We start from the raw sequence: 18,058 nt of genomic DNA on the forward strand, positions 1-18,058 counted from the left end.
AGGAACCGGGAGTAATGATCTACGATTGTGAGGGCGTAGACATACCCAGATCTGCTTGGAGCCAGTTTCACATGGTCCAGGGCTACCAGTTCCAGTGGCTGTCTGGTGATGATGGGCTGCAGGGGAGTCTTCTGGCTGGCACGGTCTTTTCTTCTCAGGTGGCACGGGCCACAGTCTCTGCACCACCTCTCGATGGCTCCTCTCATGCCTACCCAGTAGAACCGTTCACGCAACAAGAACTCCAGCTTCTTCCATCCGAAGTGTCCTGCTCCGTTGTGGTATGCCTCCAGAACCATAGCCGCGTCTCGTCTTGGGACCACTACCTGCCAGGTCAACTTATGTGTTCGAGAGTTAACCATTCTCCGGCACAGCTTCTCCCTATAGAGGAACAGCTTACTTTTCTCCTTCCACAGTTGCTTGGTCTCCTCCGGAGCATCTGGGTCAAGACGGGCATCGGCCTGGGTCAGCATTTCCTTCACCAAATGGACTGCGGGATCACTGTCTTGCGTCTCCGCCCAGTTGTAGTGGGGCAAGGGATTGAATGTCACAGAGCGCCTGTCCTTCACACGGTGGGAATACAGGGTAATCCCATGACGGTGGAATGCAGGGAGCTCAACTTCTTCCAGATCTTCTGGATCTTCCCCTACATCCGGTAAGTTCGGCATTCTAGAGGCATCCGCGTTGGCATTTGAGCGTCCTGCCCGGTATTTGATGGTGAATTCAAAGTTGGACAGGCGGGCCATCCATCTCTGTTCCAGGGCACCGAGCCTTGCAGTGTCCAGGTGTGTCAACGGGTTGTTATCCGTGTACACGGTAAATTTGGAGGAGGCAAGGTAATGCTTGAAACGTTCAGTCACTGCCCACACTACTGCCAGGAACTCCAGCTTGAATGAGCTATAATTCTCAGGGCTCCTCTCCGTGGGCCGTAGCTTTCGGCTGGCGTAAGCGATTACCCGTTCTTTCCCTTGCTGGATCTGGGACAGTACGGCTCCTAGCCCGATGTTGCTTGCGTCCGTGTGGAGGATAAAGGGCTGGCTGTAGTCTGGATATGCCAGGATTTCATCCCCCGTGAGGGCCATCTTCAGCTGGCAAAAGGACTCCTCTTCCAGCTTTTCCCACCTGAAGGGCGGCTTCTGGTTTTTGGCTTTCCGAGATTGACCTATCAGGAGGTCTTGCATAGGGGCTGCCATTTTGGTGAAACCAGGAATGAATCTTCGGTAGTAGCCTACCAACCCGAGGAACTGCCGCACTTCCTTTATGCTGGAGGGTCTTGGCCAGTCCTTAATCACGGTGATCTTATCAGGGTCAGGAGCCACTCCGTCAGCACTCACCACGTGTCCCAGGTATTGCACCATTGGTTTCAGGAGGTGACACTTGGAGGGTTTCACCTTTAGGCCGTAGTTTGCCAGAGCTTCGAACACTTCTGCCAGGTGTTTCAGGTGGTCCTCGTAGGTCTTGGAATAGACGATGACATCGTCCAGGTATAACAGGACCGTCTCGAAGTTCCGGTGTCCCAGACAGCATTCCATCAACCGTTGGAAGGTTCCTGGTGCGTTGCAGAGCCCGAATGGCATGCAGTTAAATTCACTGAGACCCATCGGGGTGGTGAATGCGGTCTTCTCCCGGTCCGCCTCTGCTACAGGAACCTGCCAGTACCCGCTAGTGAGATCCAAAGTAGAGAAGAAGTTAGCAGATTTTAATGCAGCTAAGGACTCTTCTATCCTTGGTAACGGGTACGCATCTTTGTGTGTGATACGGTTGACCTTCCTGTAGTCTACACACATTCTCATGGTGTTGTCTTTCTTTTTCACTAAGACTAGTGGAGCTGCCCAGGGGCTACAGCTGTCCCTGATTACCCCAGCCTCCTTCATGTCTCTAAGCATCCCCTTGGCGTGTTGGTAGTGTGCCGGGGGTACGGGTCGGTATCTCTCCTTTATGGGAGGATGGTCTCCCGTGGGGATGTGGTCTTCTACCCCCTTTACTCGCCCGAAGTCTAGCGGGTGTTTACTAAACACTCTCTCGTACTCTCGAACCACCCGATAGACTCCCTGTTTCTGGTGTGAGGGAGTGGAGTCAGTACCCAAATGTAGTTGCTGACACCAGTCCTCCATTGGTTTCTTAGAGCCGTTACCTTCCTCTGGTTGAGATGGAGGCAAGGGTTCCACGGCCTGTACAGAATTCTGGTTTATGGTGAACAATTTGGCTAGCGTGGCATACCGGGGCAGGTGTACTTCTCTCTCCCCGATATTTATGATGCGAACGGGCACCCTCCCATGGCGTACATCGACCACCCCCCGTGCTGTCAAAATGGTGGGCCTACTGTCTGAGTAGACGGGTTCTACCATTGCTTGGTAGTCTCTACCTCTTAGACCAATAGCTGCCCGGCACCAAATCATCTCACTTTTTGGGGGCATGGCAATAGGGAACGGGTCACACATTCTCACGCTACCTATCTCACCACCAGATAGTTCCACCTGTTGCCGCTTCATCAGTGCCCGGATCTCTTTTTGGAGCACACGCTGCTGGCCGGAACTGGCGTTCTTGGCAACCTGCTGTAAAATGAGAATCACCTCTGCAAGACAATTTTCAATCACATTGGTTCCCAAGGTTATTCTAGGGTGACTCTCATGACGGTCTATGTCCACTATAATCAGTCCTTGTGCCGCCAGTTCGACTTTACCGATCTTAATGGTCACCTCTTTGAATCCCACCTGCGGCACGGGCTGACCATTGCTGGCGATGATACTCAGGTCGTCATCTGGGTAGCGGGTTATGTCCGAGTCATTCCAGTACTGTTTAAAGAGCACGTACGGGATGGTGGTGACCTGTGACCCGGTGTCTAGTAGGGCACTCATAGGAATGCCATCCAGTACCACAGGCAAGATTGGACGTCCCCCTACGTATTTATCACGCCAGTTTGATGGGCCTGATGGTCTTATGCCTGGGGGTTGGCCCTCTACCCTAGGTTGTGCCCGTTTAAATGACAGTACCTTGCCACATGTCCGGGTTGATTGCAGCGGCGGCAGATGGGTCGTCCATCCTCGTTGTATCTGTCGCTGGGTCTTCCTCTGGCCGGTGGGGTCCTCCTCAGTCGGCGCCACGGGACGTCCTCCGGTCCGGATGCCAGCTGGATCTTCCCTGGAGAAGAGACCTGTAAAGACTGCACAGTTCTGGTTAGCGCGGCAACGCTCTTAGTCAGCTCTTGGACCTGATGGTGCAGGTCTGTAGCCGGGTCACTGTTTAAAGCCTGCGCATCAGCTCCCACAGGCCCTGCAGACAAGGGCGCCGTCTCCTGGTGGTAAGTGATAGCAGGGCGCCTGTGGGTCACAGCGCCACCTGGTGCCGGTTCTCGGATCACCCGGATGGCTCTGTCCTTGAACTGTGCAAAGTCCAGGTCAGGGTCCTGTAAGGCCATTGCCCGCAACTGGGTTCGGTGGGCATTGCACAGTAGACCCTCAATAAATTGTTCAGTCAACAGCTTATCTTCATTTCCCACGCTGTCAGGGTCTGCCTGCTTAATGGCTCTCAGGGCCTCTTGTAGGTTTAGAGCATAGTCTCTTATACTTTCATGTGCCCGTTGTTTGCACCCATAAAATCTTAGTTTTATTTCGGCTGAGGTGCGGGTGTCAAATGTGTCTTTCAGCCGGGTTAGTATGTCTCTGACAGTCCTCTTCCTCCCAGGTGGCCAGGACTTTACCTCCCTTTGGGCTGCCCCGATTAATTGGGCCACCAGGATGCTCACTTTTTGCTCTTCTGTGAGGGGGTATACTTGGAAGAGGCTATCCAGTCTTTCTCTAAAGTCATTTAGGGTATGTGACTCCCCTGAGTACTGGGGTAGCCAGGTTGCCCCCGGGATATAGGGCATGGTGAATGGCATGACTGCTGCAGCGGTTGCGCTGGCGGTGGCTGTGGCAGTGGAGCTCCCCTCGGTATCCGGCATCCTCCTCCCCCCTAGTGGACCGTGGCCTACCTTGCGATGCTCTTCTTCCGTAGGCCGCGGCTCCGCAGTCGATCGTCGGGGTTGAGGACCTGGCGTCGCGCTCCGATGACGTCAGCGTCGCTCTTCCTCCCTTCCAGGACCTTGCGCAGCATCAGAGCGTGGGGCGGAGCTTCGGATCTCGCGCGCTTTCGGCGTCCACGCCCCTCTTCTTCCCGTGCGGCGTCCCGAAGATGGCATCCGAAGGCGGGAAGCAGCTGCGGATGGCGGGAAGAAGGCAGAAGACGGCGGGAAACGGTCCAAGATGGCGTCTGATGGCGGGAATCGGCTCCGGATGGCGGGAAACGACTCCGGACGGCGGGGAACTTCACCACAGGTAGATATAAAAGTCTCTTTTTCAGGCACGCAGTACCCGGTGGTTGCGGGCACGAAATCCTGCCGACTACGCCAAAGTTGACGCGCCCCCTGGGCCTGTGCTGCTGCTGCTGTGCAGGGGGAATACCCGGAGCCGGATCGCTGGGGGTTGTAGTTCTCCGTGGCGGTGACCCGGTCCGTGCCCAGGGTGGTCAAACCAGTGGCAGTCTATTTGTATTGTAATAAGTGTCCGACTACGCCACCCGTGGATTGCGGTCAGTGGGGACCGCCGCTGCGCTGCAGACCGCTGAGGCTGATGTTGTTTGCGCAGCTGAGTATGGGATGACTCCCCACGGGAGAAGTATTGCCTCAGGGCAGCTAATGTGGAAGATGATGGGAGTGATGGTGTGAGGGTCCCAGTGCTAATGGTGCAGGAGCGGCAAGGAATCACAGAGACGTGTGGTGCAGTTCAGGGTCTTTACTGATGGTACAAGGCAGACCCTCCCGGGAGTACTGGCTAGTATAAAGGGCCTGGTCAGTCTGCGAGCAAGCAGGAGTTCCCCTGGCCAGGTGGAGTTGTAGGCCTCCCCGTTAATCTGCACTCTTCCTGGCTACCTTGCTGTCAGCGGTTACAAGTAGCCCATGTCCCTGAGTATACCGTGTGGTGCTCACCCGTATGGCTGGTGACCTGGGGCCTTCTGTTAGCCTCCGCTCCTGGATGGCGGCGCTGGTCCCTTCTCTGTGACTGAGCCTCCGGGCTTCTATGGCCAGAGGACCTGGAATCCCCTGCCGGCTGGTTTCTGCTGCTGGGTGTAGATCAGTCCCCACAGCCTCGGACTCCTGTGTCCGGTTTTAGTGTCCTTGTCCAGGGCGAGCTCTGCTCAGCTCCAGCCCCTGGACTTCTGCTACTGCTCCTACAGAGCTCCTAGTTCTTCCTTTCCCTCTCCAGGCTCTGACTCTGTCTGCAGCTTCACTCTGACTGCTCTAATCCCGCCCCAGACCCAGTTTATAAGGGCAGATTCCTCCCCTCCCAGGTCTGGGCGGACCGTGTTGCATGCTTAGGGATCCTGACCAGAGAAACCTCCCACTTGCTCTCAGACATAATATCTCTATTACTGCGGCAACCAGACCCCTGGGGTGTCGCACATGCGTTTTCTAAGTGCAGAATCAAAGCTATTCTGTATTATAAAAAAAAATTAACAATGTGGCTTCACATCTGCACCAAAAAACATCAAATAAGGGGGAAAATGCATAAAAAACCTGCAGCAAATATGCAATAATCAGAGAAGACTGTTATTGTGTAGTTTGGTGTGGACATCTGCAGAAAACAAAAAAAAAATACAGTATTTATTCAACATGTGAACACAGCCTTGCAGACGCTAAAAAAACAGATGTCAAATAGTGAAGCTACATAAAGATGAGAAAGTTGAATGGACAGAAAATAAATCCATAGATCCCAACTGAAAGAAGCACGACGCATAGATGACATCATGCCAGCCTTGGCCAATCAAAAGTCACGCCGGATGAGGTAAGGTTAGTAGTGATCCATGAGCGTGTTCTCTTAACCCTCTCACAGAGCACGCTCAGGTGCTGCCCGAGTATTTTCGGCATTTATGCTCGAGCCGCCGCGGCTGCATGTGTCGCGGCTGTTAGACAGCTGTGACACATGTAGGGATTGCATGGTTGTTAGACAGCTGTGACACATGCAGGGATTGCCTAACAGCCCCAGCGGCTTGAGCATAGATACCGAGCACGCCGAAAATACTCAGGCAGCACCCGAGCGTGCTCGGTGAAAGAGATTCGTGGCCTCCTATCCAGCGTCCCATGAATTGATCCTCTCAGCTCTAGTTCCAACTGTCCCGGATACGGTGAACAGCCCCGTATAAATAAACTAGCTTCTGTGAGCGAAATACGCTCTCCTCTATGCCTTCCGAACTCCAAATTAGTACGATTTGTTTCACGAGCGCTCAGGAAATCAATACTGCACAGCCTTGTATGGTGTACTAGAAAAGACTTCTGCTTTATTAGCAAATGCGGCACTTTAAATAGGGTCAGAGACAAAGGAAGAGTTCCCTCTGACCTATGAACCAATAGTAACCTTAAGGGAGTGAATAGTAATGTGAAACCTCACTGCCCATCAGTGTTACCTGATGACCATTACATAAGAGTGAAAACAAAATGGATACCACAGACAAACAAGATGGATTCTTTTCTCTCACACTACTGAATCCGTTCTACACCCGAGTGGCGAGAATCTTTATTGGTATATGGTCTCCCATGCTGGTATGTGCTGCCCCCTCCTGGTATTTGTGCTGCCCCCATCATCCTATACTGGGATGCATGGCACCCCTCACCCCCGAATCCTGGTATGCATTGCCCCCCTCATCCCTATTCTGGTATGTGTGGCCCCCCTCATCCCCCAATCCTGGTATGTATGGCGCCCCTCATCCCCCAATCCTGGTATGTATGGGGCCCCTCATCCCCCAATCCTGGTATATATGGGGCCCCTCATCCCCCAATCCTGGTATGTATGGGGCCCCTCATCCCCCAATCCTGGTATGTATGGGGCCCCTCATCCCCCAATCCTGGTATGCATGGTACTCCTCATCCCCAATCCTGGTATGCGTGGCACCAGTCATCCCCCAATGCTGGTATGCGTGGCCCCCCTCATCCCTATTCTGCTATGTGTGGCACCCCTCATCCCCCAATCCTGGTATGTATGGCACCCCTCATCCCCCAATCCTGGTATGTATGGCGCCCCTCATCCCCCAATCCTGGTATGTATGGCATCCCTCACCCCCCAATCCTGGTATGCATGGGGCCCCTCATCCCCCAATCCTGGTATGTATGGGCCCCTCATCCCCCAATCCTGGTATGTGTGGCCTCATCCCCCAATCCTGGTATGTATGGCCCCCTCATCCCTTTCACGCTGCACACACATACAAAAAAATAAACACTTATACTCACCTTTCTTCCCTGTGCTCCAGCGCTGCTGTGTCCTGTTCTGCCGGGGGAGGAGTGTAGCGACGGAGTACGCGCGTGCCCATACCACGCTGTCCGGCGCCACTTTGCTGAAGACACACTGCAAATGAGTCTTCAGTAAAATGGCGCCGGATAGCGCTATGCGCCGATCCGACGCCTCACTCCTGCCCCAGTCTCCGGCGAAGAGAGAGGTGCCGCGGCAACGCTCCTCCCGGTCAGGTAAGTATATAAGTATGGCACCGGAGAACGCGGTATGCGTTCAGTGTCTAGGCATACCGCGATCTCCGGCGCCATACACTCCTCTTACCTGTAACGGCTCCATGCGTTCTTCTGTCTAGAGCCAGACGGCCTGTGTCGCGCATGCACAGTCTATCGAGGCTTCAGACAGAGGAACGCTTAGCCCATTATATTATAGATACATATATAAAATTATAACACTATCAATGTACTATATTTTGTTGCTGTGGTGCTCTTTCAGTCATATTTTGTTTTTTCATATCTGCAGCGTGTGGTCTGGGGAACGGCAGGCACAATCTAGTACCGCCCTCCCGTGTGGTCTGGGGCACGGCCGGCATTATCTAGTAACGTACTTGTGTGTGGTCTGGGGCACGGCCGGCATTATCTAGTACCATCCTCCTGTATGGTCTGAGGTACGGCCGGCATTATCTAGTAACGTCCAGTCCCATGGATGTCGCTGGTCTTCATCCGACACTGTCCTCCTTCTCTGCTTCATGTGGATTACACGTCAAACGTCAGCCACACAGCCTCTGCCATCATGCTCCTGCGCAGGCACACTTCTCTGCTCTGTGCGGGGAAAGGGGAGAGAGAAGTACGCCAGCGCAGGAGTGCGATGGAAGACACTATCTGGAAGATGTAGGACACGTCATCCACTTGAAGAAAGGACAGCAATCTCAGGAAGAGGAGGCGCCAGATTAACACTAGAGAAACCCATTGGACGGGACTGCCCTGTAGGTGAGTCTAATATCAGGCTATGTGCCCACGATGCAGAAATGCTCCGGATTTTTCCTCAGTGTTTCTGCATCTCCCTGGCAGAAAAAACGCATGCGGATTCCTGCCAGGGACAAGAAGAAGTGAAGCGTTCCTCACATGCATTTCCGCATGCGGGTTGTCAAGCACTTTCCTAGCGATTTTAGCATCACTTGGAAAGTGCTTGACAACTTGGTCACAACTTGGTCACTTGCAACCGGCATGGATTTATATAGTGTGACCGAAAGAATGGTAAAAAATAAATATATACTTACCTTCAGATGTCCCCCAGTGTCCTTGTCTTGCCGGCTAAAGGACCTGCCGACGTCAGAGGTCGCGTGACCCGTGACATGACTAAATGACGTCACCGCAGGTCCTTTTAGTCTACCACGATCTGCCGGCAAGCCAAGACAAGGACACCGGGGGCCATCAGAAGGTAAGTATAATATTTATTTTATTCTTTTATTTCACAGGTACTATGGTACCCGGGTCTGGAGGAGAGTCTCCTCTTCTCCAAACTCGGGTACCATCCGCACATTGAAACGCATGGAATCCACATATACTTATCTAGTGATGCGGATTCCATGCGTTCCAATGCAAGTCAATGGCGGCGAAAACGCCGTGTTTCCGCAAAATAATTGGTAGTGCTGCAGATTTTTCCGCAATGATAATAAGCAGCGGAAATTTCCGCAGCATGTGCACAGCACATGCGGATTATCATTGGGGAACATTGCAGACCTTCTACCAAGCGTTTTTCCAGCAGAACTGCCGCTGCGGAAACGCTTAAAAAACACTCTCCTTATGGGGTCTCTGGGGGGATATGTTTGTAGGGGGCCGTCTGCTGGGAGGCCCCCCCACCACAAGCATGCATCCCTCCCCCCACAAGCGTGCATCCTCCACCCACCCCACAAGCGTGCATCATCCGCCCCCCCCAAAAGCGTGCATCATCTGCCCCCCCCCACAAGCGTGCATCATCCGCCCCCCCCACAAGCGTGCATCATCCGCCCCCCCCCAAAAGCGTGCATCATCCGTCCCCCACACAAGCGTGCATCATCCGTCCCCCACACAAGCGTGCATCATCCGTCCCCCACACAAGCGTGCATCATCCCCACCCCCCAGAGCCCCCACACGCGTGCATCATCCTCACCCCCCAGAGCCCCCACAAGCGTGCATCATCCCCACCCCCCAGAGCCCGCACACGCATGCATCATCCACACCCCCAGAGCCTCCACACGTGCGCATCCTCCACTCCCCCAGAGCCTCCACACGCGCGCATCCTCCACTCCCCCAGAGCCCCCACACGCGTGCATCATCCCCACCCCCCAGAGCTCGCACACGTGCGCATCCTCCACTCCCCCAGAGCCTCCACATGCGCGCATCCTCCACTCCCCCAGAGCCCCCACACGCGTGCATCATCCCCACCCCCCAGAGCCCCCACATGCGTGCATCATCCCCACCCCCAGAGCCCCCACACGCGTGCATCATCCCCACCCCCCAGAGCCCCCACAAGCGTGCATCATCCCCACCCCCCAGAGCCCCCACAAGCGTGCATCATCCCCACCCCCCAGAGCCCGCACAAGCGTGCATCATCCCCACCCCCCACAGCCCGCACAAGCGTGCATCATCCACACCCCCAGAGCCCCCACACGCGTGCATCATCCACACCCCCACATCACCCCCCCCACACACCACACACACACACACACACACAATCGCCCCAGAATACCCAGAGCATGCCCCCACAGAGCCTGCAGCATGCCCCCAGAGCCCCCACAAGCCCGCAGCGTGCCCCCAGAGCCCAGCACTGACCTCCTTCTGAAGCTTCACCGTATCACTTTTTGCATGAATCTATGGCGTCTGGTGCTAAACTAGAACACGCCCATAATGCAGTCAGGACAGGCCCCCGGAAACAACGTCATACCTGGAAGGAGCCCATACATTCTAGCGTTTACCAGGGAGGAGGCTGCAGAGCGAGTGGTGGGTGGTGAGGCTGCTGAGTGTTGGAGAGACATGGCGGATGACTGAGCTCCCGGGCAGCCTCAGTCCCGGGGGGCAGCCTGGCTTCCAGTGGATGTGGTTAGTCCCCTGCACTCTAGAGAGCGGCTCATAGACTGCTGTAGAGCAGCAATGGTCGGTGACGGGTCAGAGCCGGTGATTCCAGGGAGCCGCAGCCTCTCACCTGTCAGCAGTTGGGCTATAAACCAGGTTTCCAGTCACTGACAGTATGGCTGGAGCTGCGCCCATTATGCACTGTTAGAACTTGGCGATTTCTGCCATGTTTGGAGGTTCCTGGATTCTGTATTTTTCTGCACAGGGTTTGTCCAGGAGGAAAAGGATCACAGAGCGCCAGTCCTGGCCACAGGTTGTGTCTGGTACTACAGCTCCGGTCTAGTGATGTGACAGGTGCTGAGCTGTAATGCTACACACAGCCTGTGCCCAGGGGTGGCGCTGTAATCCATCAGCTCTGACTTTCTACTCTGGGACAACTTCTGTAAGGCTGAATTCACACATCTGTGCACCACGGACCGAGCTCAGATCTGACAACTGCTGGGTCACCAGTGCTGATCTGTGATTACCTCCTAGGAATAGATGAGGCACTGATCAGGTCCGGAGAGCCGGGCCGGGTGGTCTCGCCCACCACGGATGTGTGAATTCGTCCTTAAGTTAATATCTTAGTGTTAGAGTTCTCCTTTAGAATTTGTGTTCACATGAGAGTAATTTATTATAGTTTATTGTGTAACTTGCGAAAAACGTATCGATTACTAATCCTGAGTTACAGCCAGTGATAGTCTAGAGCTGCTTTCAGAGATCTGCAGGCTTCTGAGCTGAAATCTCCCAGCAGTCCTTGCTGAGATCCCTATTGTTAGCGTTGCAATGATAAGGCTGGTGCAGATAACCGTGTTTTCGGTCGGAGTGCGATCTGACAAAACATTGAATCGCACTCTGGCCAGTGTTTGTCCAAGGAGATAAATCGGACATGTGCACGGTCCCATAGACAGTCTGTCCGAGGACAAAAATCACTATGCTTGAGTTTCATCTAATATTTGGATCACGCTCGGCCATGCAAGTTAATGAGTTCTTGGAAAAGATCGCACTGCACTCAGATGACATCTGAGTGCAGTCCCATTTTTCACGGATTGACGTAATGGAGAAGATGGAGAATTTTTTTTGGACCTATGTCATGTATCTTGTTTTGTGTCACTTTATGTACAGTTCTGGCCAAAAGTCTTGTGACTGATGCAAATTTTGGTGTTCACTTCAGTGTTTTTAGATCTTTTAGTCAGATGTTTCTGTGGTTACTGTAGTACAATTATCAGCATTTTATAAGTTTTACACTTTTATTGACAAATATATCAAGTTTATGGAAAGATTCAATATTCACAGTGTTGACCCTTATTTTTCAAGACTCGTTCCCTTCGCCCTGGCAGCTGGATATCGGCTGCTGGGCCAAATCCTGACTGATGACGGACAATTTTTGTCTAATCAGTGCTAGGAGCTCACTACATACATTTCTGTTTGTCCACCCGCTTTTTGAGGAGTGACCACTATCGAATTGAGATCTGGAGAGTTTACTGGCCATGAACCCAAAATGTCAATGTTACCCAGACACTTAGTTGTCACTTTTGCCTTGTGACACGTTCTCCGTCATGCTCATATATGCATTGTTAATCACCAAAATGCTCCTGCAGTGTTCTTAGGCAAAATTGTGAGTGAGCCCACTCCCTTTTGATGATGGATAACTCCACACATGACTCGTCTCGGGGTGCTTTACTGTTGGCATAACACAGGACTTAAAGTAGCGCTCCGCTTTTCTTCTCCGGACATTCATTCTTCCATATGTCCCTAACAGTTTGAAGAGGGCATTCATCAGGGAAAATAACTTTACCCCAGTCCTCTGTAATCCAATCACTGTAGTTTGCTGCATTTTATAATCCTGTTCTTAATCTTTTTCATGGAGAAAAGTGGTTTCTTTGCTGCCCTACTTGACACCAGCACAGCCTCCAAAATCCTTCTTCTCGCGGTGTGTACAGATGCACTGACGCCTGCCTGCTGCCATTCTTGAGCAAGCTCTGCACTGGTGTTGAACCAATTCCAGAGCTGAATACTGTGTAGGAGGTGATACAGGGACTTGCTGGACTTTCTTCAGAGTCCTGAAGTCTTCACAGCAAATTAACCTCCCCCTATTAAGTTATGTATTATAGAGCCATTTATTACATGAAGCTTTACATGTGAAAAGGGATATACATAGCAAAAAACAAGTACAATAATCTTGAACAAAAACGAATCACCGACTGGTACAGGAGGAGAGAGGATCCTGCTCGCGAGGGCTTACAGTCTACAATGAATGGGTGAGGATACAGTAGGTGAGGGTAGAGCTGGTCGTGCAGTGATATGATGGAGCGGTGGTTACTACAGATTGTAGGCTTGTCAGAAGAGGTGGATCTTCAGGCTCCTTTTGACGTTTTCCACGGTTGGCAACAGTCTGATATATTGGGGTAGAGAGTTCTAGAGTAGGGGGATGCATGGGAGAAATCTTGTGTGCGATTGTGGGAAGAGGAGATAGGAGGGGAGTAGAGAAGGAGATCTTGTGAGGATTGGAGGTTGCGTGCAGGTAAGTACCGGGACACTAGGTCACAGTTATATGGAGGAGACAGGTTGTGGACGGCTTTGTATGCCATGGTTAGGGTTTTCAACTGGAGTCTCTGGATAATGGGGAGCCAGTGAAGGGATTGACAGAGGGGAGAGGCCGGGGAATAGCGGGGGGACAGGTGGATTAGTCGGGCATCAGAGTACAGTTATCTGACAGGAGAAAACAAACTCCTTTGCCATGCTTGCCGATGGGGCGAGGGGTGTGGGAAAGGTGGAATCCAACTTATGAAAGTGCAGCTGGAGAGGCCATGTCAGAGGGGGTGAGTCAGGTACCATGGATGTAGGAAAGTTTGTTGCAGATGGAGAGAGTGTTCCATAGAGCTCCTGTTAGTGGGATTGGGGAAGTGGGGGGTGGGCAATGGGTATAGGGTTAGAAAGGTTGCGGATGAGAGGTAGAAGTGACTGTGGGGATGTGGTGAGGAGGGCCATGATTTGGAGAGATATCGTCAGCAGTGAGGAGAGAGCGTGAGGTGGCTGTCTGTGTTTGGAGACAGAGGATTGTATGTTGAGGAACAGATCTGAGGAGGAGGTGAGATGGAGGGAGACCAGTTCATTACTAGGTGTAGAGATTAGAAGGGTTAGTAGAACGTGTAGGACTATAGGGGTGAGAGTGAAAACAAAGAGAAACATTTTTTACTCTGGCTGTGCAGTTACCTTCAGTTATCTTCTGGTTCAATTCTGGTCTAACACCGTGCAGCACACTGTAAGGTGGCTGCCGGACAGGTCGTGGGCGGGAGGTATGTGTCCCCGAAGTGCCAAGCTTCGGTGATGTAGGACCCGGAGAAGCAGGCTCCAGCACACATAGTGCTGAGAGGGAGTTAATGGGCCCGGATTAAAGGGCCGAGTTTTACGAGCAGCTGAAAGAGCTGTTATGTTTTGTTTTCCTGGTTGGTTTATGGACATTTAATAAACCACCAGTTTGTTTTGGAACCTGCGGACTGCATTCCTGTGTGAACCTGCGCCTACCCAAGAGCTGATCCGTCACAACACTTATATGATGCACCGCAGACTAAATTTTTAATGATCCGATAAATGGTTGATCTAGGGGCAATCTTACAAGCAGCAATGACCTTGCCTGCAAAGCAATGATGACTGCACATGTTTCCTTGAAGGTAATCAGAAGACAATGATTTGAAGCACCAGCCTGCTCTTGTAATTCAGTAAGCATGACTGAGTGCTATCAGCTGCCTTGTTTGTCCTCTTTTATACTTTGTGGTAGGGCAGAAATTCAATGGAAATGGGGGTTTTGTGGTTAAGGTATTTCCTTGGGAAAAAATTAATATGCATTTTTTTTTTTTTAACAATTCATCTGATCATTCTTCATAACAATCTACAGTTAATGCAAATTGACACTATAAAAACTGAAGCAGCAAACTTTATGAAAGCCAGAATGTGTTTCAGTCTCCAAACTTGACGACTGTGTATTATTGTGTTACCTCTTTTGTATATTATTGTGTCACCTCTTATCTTGTGTATCGCTTCTCTCTTCAGATTGTTAGCCACATGCTGCCAGGACAGAGCTTGTGGTCACAGTCATGCGGCTGGTGATTCTTGATGACTATGCCCTGGCCAGCGAATGGGCAGCAAAATACATAAGTAATCGCATCGCCCAGTTCAATCCTGGACCTGACAATTACTTCACACTTGGGCTACCCACAGGTAATCTGCCTTTTATCTAACTTTATCCAGTTTTCCACGAGTTGGTTCTAGCGTTTTAGTTGTGGGTTGAACTATTTTTGCACATGTGAATTATGAGAAGTCCTCACGAGTACGTCAGATGTGTACGGCAAAGCTTCATAGAGGAGGGAGACTCCAAGTTCACTGCTGAACATCTGCTCTCTCCATGTTTTGTTGCGATCTACCAGTGTCTCCGTAAGATTTGGCCATTCTCTACTGTTATATGCAAGAGTGTGCCAATTTTCCAAAGGAACAAGGAGATTGAGTAGCTCAACAGCCTCTTGCCACTGATCGGCAAACAAATTTGGAGAAAATAATTGGACAAAGCCTGAAGGACGCTGTAATGCAGGACTGTGTTCTGGGGGAAAGATGAAGACATAAGAAGCATGATCTGTGCTGAACAGTATGGATGGTAATCCAAAGCCTCCATAACCAAGCTTGGCGTGGAAGGCACTCAGGAAATAGGAGTGTGAGTTGGGGGTCTCCCAGTGGTAATACAGTTGGAATCACTGCCTTATTAATACAACGGGCAACTGTTTTTATTTCAATTAACAATTTAAAGGGGTTGTCCTAAACCAACACTGATTTAATCCTAAATCTCTATTTAATTTAATAATCTACCGTATTTTTCGGACTATAAATCGCACTTTTTTCCTCCAAAATTTTGGAGGAAAATGGGGGGTGCGCCTTATAGTCCGAATGTTGGGGGGTGTATATATATGTGGAGTGTGGGGGGAGCGGTAGCGGTGGAGGAGCGGGGCACAGGAGGCAGCTGCCGCCCGCTACAGCCTACACTGTCCCCGCTGCTAAAGAAAATGAATATTCACTGCTCCCCACGCCCTTGGGGCGTGGGGAGCACTGAGTATTCATGCTCCTTAATAGCAGCACACCATGCATACCAGAATGGGGATGAGGGGTGCCATGCATACCAGGATGGGGATGAGGGGTGCCATGCATACCAGGATGGGGATGAGGGGTGCCATGCATACCAGGATGGGGATGAGGGGTGCCATGCATACCAGGATGGGGATGAGGGGTGCCATGCATACCAGGATGGGGATGGGGACCACGTATAAAAGGAAGGGGGTTGGGCATATATACCAGGATAGGGGATATTGTCAGAATTGGGTATTACCCCTATACCAGTGTCAGCAGAAGACCCCCCCCCTCCCCCTTAAAAGTGCATCATGAACACATTTTTTGATAAAAAAAAATTTTTTATTTTCCTCCTCTAAAACCTAGGTGCGTCTTATAGTCCGAAAAATACGGTTATTGCTTTTCTAATGTACTTTAATTAAAAGTTAATCTAAATTTATCTAACTGGGGTGTGTTTGCATGTGTGTATATATTTGTTTTTTTTACCAACTTCCTGTTTGATAACATTTAGTTTGAAAATCCCCAGTGCATCCTGGGATATTAAGACTGACGTGATCAGGGAGCAGAGGCTGCGGTCACTGCTGCTGCCTCTTTCCGCACCCTGAATGAAGCGTCATCAGTGATGCCTGTTTCAGGGGCTGGGCTAGTCCCTGCTACTCTGCGCATGTGTCGGTTGTCAATTCTAACTCTCATTTGCTCAGCAGGATCTTGTCACTGTGCAATATTCTTTTTAATGCGCAGCGTCAGGGATTCCTCAGAGACGACTCCGGGGAGATCACGCAATATCTCACCCTGCCGTCACTGTGTCACGGATTTCGTCCGGAATCGCGAGCACACGATCCAGATTACTCGACAGTTCAGCAGTTTTTGGGGATTGCGAATCTCAAGAATGCTACCTCCCGGAAGCTAAATACAATAAATGAGGGGCCAGGTGAAGAAAGCCATAGCTAATTCGGTCATGTCCCTTGGAGGTGCAATGTACCTGTTGGGTACCCTGACATCGTGCTTCCCAGGGGTTCTGTGAGCACAATACCGTTCCAGGGTTTTACAGTGGGATCTGCTACATAATGAAGTTTCTCTTCAGGGGCACTTGGAAGGGAAGATGTCCTTATCACCCCGGTCCGTAAAATCTTTATAAAGGTTAGGCTCCTCCTGCCACCAATCTAGAGGGGTTCCCTGGCTACTTGGGGTCACTAGAATAATTACCACAGATGCGAGTCCCAGAGTGTGGGGAGCCCAGGGGACCTGGTCAGATATCAAAAAGGGTCTCTCCTCCAATGCAAAAGAACTTCTGGCGGTAGATAAGGCTGTGAATAATTTCTTACCTTTCCTTCAGGGCCAGAATTTAAAGATCCTCTTGGATAATCTAGTTGTGGTAGCATATGTGAACCACCAGGGGGATACATGGTCAAGATCGCTGACGAGAGTGACAGATCATCTCTTCCAGATTACAGAAAGTCACCTCGTTTTCCTGATGGCCCTCCATATAAGGGAAAAAGAAAACGCAGAGCAGATTTCCTAAGCTGCTCTCCTCTGATGCAAGGGGAATGGGAACTAAATCAAGAAATTTATACCCAAATAGCTGAAGATGGGGGCGGGGGTGGACCTCCGGTCAGGTAGATCTGTTTGCCACAAAACTAAATAGGAAGACAAAGATCTTGTGTTCCCTAAATTCCCTAGCTGTGGATGCTCTCCTGATACATTGGGATTTCAGCCAGTTGGCTCTTCTTCTCATGGTCATAAGAAAGATCAGGGAGGACAAGGCCAGGGTTCTGCTGCTCGCACCCTTTTGGCACAGGAGGCCCTGGTTCTCATGCCTGAGGAGTGTGTCCATCTCCGATCCTTGGGTTCTTCCAGAGATTCCGTATCTCCTCAAGCAACTGGCCTCCACTTGATGGTGTGGAACTTGAAAGGACACTGCTAAATCAGAAAGGTTGTTCCCAAGGTCTAGTAACCATCCTGATGCACAGAAGAAAACCTGGGGTTTATGGGGGAGGGGAAGGCGCCAATAGGAAAAATCTTGGCGTTTTTACAAAAAGGTCTTGAACTAGGGTTATCCACCAGCACCCTTAAAGTTCAGGTTTCTGCCTTGGGTTCCCTATATAGCTGTGATCTAGCGGGTAACTACTGGGTTTCTCGGTTCATTAAGGCAGCTTTTAGATGTAGACCTATTATTAAAAGCAGCTTGATTCCCTGGGATTTTAATTTGGTTCTAAAGGCCTTGACTAGCTCGCCGTTTGCGCTAATAGTCAGCAACCCTTAAATCCCTCTCCCTTAACACCGCTTTGTTAATAGCTTTAACCTCGGCCAGGAGCATTAGTGACATCCAGGCCCTTTCTATGGCCTCGCCGTTTACTCAAATTCTGGATGATAGGCAGGATCTGGTCTAAAAATCACTCTCACTCCCTAAGGTAGCCACTTGTTTCTACTGACTTCAGGAAGTCCTCCTACCCTCCTTTTGTCCAAATCCTAGTAACCAGAAAGAGGCGGAGTTACATACGTTAGAAGTGAGGAGATGTGTGGTTGGGTACCTTTCAGTTACCAGAAGTTTTAGGAAAGCTAACTTGTTGTTTATATCCTACCAAGGGGCTAGAA

At 51.0% G+C, this 18,058-nt stretch overlaps 1 protein-coding gene across 3 annotated transcripts in view; it reads left to right on the plus strand.

Moving 5' to 3' along the window:
• Positions 1-10,183: 10,183 nt before the first annotated feature.
• The window catches only part of LOC141161230 (translation factor Guf1, mitochondrial-like), a 48,634-nt gene continuing 40,759 nt past the window's right edge, over positions 10,184-18,058 (plus strand). For all 3 annotated transcript variants that reach the window (XM_073646013.1, XM_073646020.1, XM_073646029.1), the window contains exons 1-2: positions 10,184-10,336; positions 14,402-14,569. The gene's annotated coding sequence lies outside the window, so the exon portion shown is untranslated. The remainder of the gene's footprint in view (positions 10,337-14,401; positions 14,570-18,058) is intronic.

The sequence above is a fragment of the Phyllobates terribilis genome, unplaced genomic scaffold, assembly GCF_046119375.1.
Source record: "Phyllobates terribilis strain yellow unplaced genomic scaffold, ASM4611937v1 Scaffold_1__5_contigs__length_1240528914, whole genome shotgun sequence".
NCBI lineage: Eukaryota > Metazoa > Chordata > Amphibia > Anura > Dendrobatidae > Phyllobates > Phyllobates terribilis.